The 2650-nt window shown below is 32.2% G+C and overlaps 1 pseudogene; it reads right to left on the bottom strand.

The window, feature by feature from the left end:
• Positions 1-1750: 1750 nt before the first annotated feature.
• Positions 1751-1846, bottom strand: LOC122098710 (annotated as a pseudogene).
• Between the last annotated feature and the right edge of the window lie 804 nt (positions 1847-2650).

Below are 2650 nucleotides of genomic sequence, written 5' to 3'. Positions count from 1 at the left end.
AAGAGAGTTATGGAAGAAGAGAGTGAAAGTATAATATTCAATGCAACTGTATAAAACTAGAAAAAATTAAAGTGGGATGAGGTTTGGAAGGGTGTGGAAAAGTTATATAAAGATCCATTATATTAAAAAACTGATTTGATGAATGGAAATTCCCTTGTACAAGTATTTAAGATAAGAAAATTATAATCAAAAACAATGGAGACATCTGATCATAAATTCTATTTCCATCTCTTTTAAAAATAAAAATTATTTGTTCTATAATTTGATCAGAGGGATGGATTTTGTTGCTAGCTATATCATTGCACATCTGTCTCTCTCTTCCTCTTTCCTTCTCATATTTCTCATAGGTAATATGATTACTCCATAATTATCCTACTTTATTTTGCTTTTATAGTTTTTTTACATCATTTCACTTTCTGCTCTGTCATTTCCCAATTCATTTACATATAAGGCATTATTTCCTATTTTCTCATTCCTAGAATAAGCTGCACATGAAGACACCACTGGTCCTCATTTTCAGTTTGTCCCTTTGAATACACAGGAAAATCTTTCCTCTGCTCTCTACCAAATCTCTACTCTCCAGTTAGAATAATTAAGAATAGTAAAAATGAAAAAAGAGAAAATAAATAATAGTGAAAAAACAGATGCAGAAAATTCACCGGAATAACGATGAATATACACCTCTTCATCTAGAAGCCTACTGTGAACACTTAGACATTGTCCATGAGTTGGTGGCTCAAAGCAGATATTCATGGAATAACTGTGAAAGGCTGGATACCCCTGCACAGTACTTATACATCGAATAATACCAGAGTGGCTTCTTTATTTCATCATGATGCAGACACCAGTGGCCAAACTAAAGGCCTCTTGATCCCCTTGCTGCTGGGTATAGATATAGCAAAGAATCGCTGGATCTCCTTCTGTTGAACCATTATATCAAACCAGATCTGAAGCACAACTTAGAAGAAACTGCATTTGATATTACCAAAAGGATAAGTATGTATCACTACCTCTTTGAAGTTGTGGAAATCTGTACAAATTGCTCTCTTAAGTCCTAATGTTTCCATTAAGTTTCTTAAATTTCAAAATTGCCAGTCCATCCCATGTGTCCATACAAAATATTTTCACAATAACAAGCAACAACAATATTTTACTTTAGAAATTCATGGATTCCATGGTATTCTTCCAAGTGAATTGCCTGACTTTGATGTCAAAATATATTCGAGTTGTTTGTATACATCAATAATGATATCTATAGAGTTTGTGATTTTTTAAAATCAGAAATAATTTTAACTTATCTGTTGAAATGAGTAGTAGAGAAACTAAAGATATTTCTGGTGCTTGTCTGAAAAAAGTATATTTTAAAATATTTATATTCTGTTTGTATAATATCCATAATCTATTTCTTTCTCTCCTAGATATAATACTTTGAATTTGACATTATATTATAATATATAGGTCCATTAATAAATGTGTTCTTTCAGATTGCATTCCATATAGGAACAGTTTAAGATTCCTTTAATTCCTAAGTCCTTATAGAATTTTATTTCTTTGGGATAAAATGACAATGTTATCTTATTTCAAAAGTTGTATAAAGGTTATGCTATATAAAGGCCTTTCTAAAAAGTGAAGATTGAATACACTCATGTCAAACTAACTTTTATTTCTATGAATTATATGTATTATTACACTTGTATATTTGTAATCAACTTTTTCATAACTGTTTTTCATTTCTTGCATCTGAAGAATGAAAAATATGGAATACTTCACAAATTTTCATATCATCCTTGTGCAAAAGCCATGTTAATCTCTGTATTTTAATCAGGTAGACATGCTGCTGAAGCATGTAGTATCTTGTAAATTTACGTAGTTAATGATGCAAACTTAAGATAGGCATATATCCTTGGTTGCCTATTTGCAACAAGGAAACCTATTGTTCCCAAATTTGCTATTCATCTTATTTCTGCAAAATTCTGTGTATGGTGGAAAAAACTTATATTGTTTGTTCAATGGCTCACATTTGCAATTTTTTGTCAATAACTATTTTAAGTCTTTTTCATTTGAAATTTGATCATACTTTGAAGCCTTCATAGCTAGGTCCAAAGGTGATGGATTTTCAAGTACTTATTTTTTAACTGATTTAGCTTTGTGGAGCTAATGGATTCAAAGTAAGCCTTGCTTAAGAGCTACTTCTAAACTTCTGCAGCTTAAAATTTCCCAAATGAGGTCTTACTGGCACAAATGTCTGCCTGACCCTTTACCCTTGCTCCATGGAAGAACAGACCTACCAGAATTTCTTACCCTGACAGCATAGATTGTCTTATTGGAGCAAAACTAATCTTAGTTACAAAGGATCATAAAGTGATGAACAGTTCAGACAGAACTGTTCAGACTAAGCCAGGCGCTGATGGCTCTCGCCTGTAATCCTATCTACTCAGGAGGCTCCAGGAGAAGTCCATATGTTTCTCCTTGTTATTAGGCCTTAAATTGGTAATGTTTTAATCACAGTGTTTCCTCTTGCCTCTAGGATGTACATCTCCGAATGGTAAAGCTTTAAGTTTAATTCTACCAAACACTGAGGTAGAGATAATGGAATAATATTTTAAAACAGTTGCCTTTGTTACCTTAACCACAACAGAACAATGCAAAG

Source organism: Dipodomys spectabilis, unplaced genomic scaffold, assembly GCF_019054845.1.
Source record: "Dipodomys spectabilis isolate Male_0828 unplaced genomic scaffold, ASM1905484v1 ptg000487l, whole genome shotgun sequence".
In the NCBI taxonomy this organism is placed as follows: Eukaryota; Metazoa; Chordata; class Mammalia; order Rodentia; family Heteromyidae; genus Dipodomys; species Dipodomys spectabilis.
Note: the sequence above shows the minus strand (reverse complement) of the source record. Positions and strands in the feature narration are given on the sequence as shown.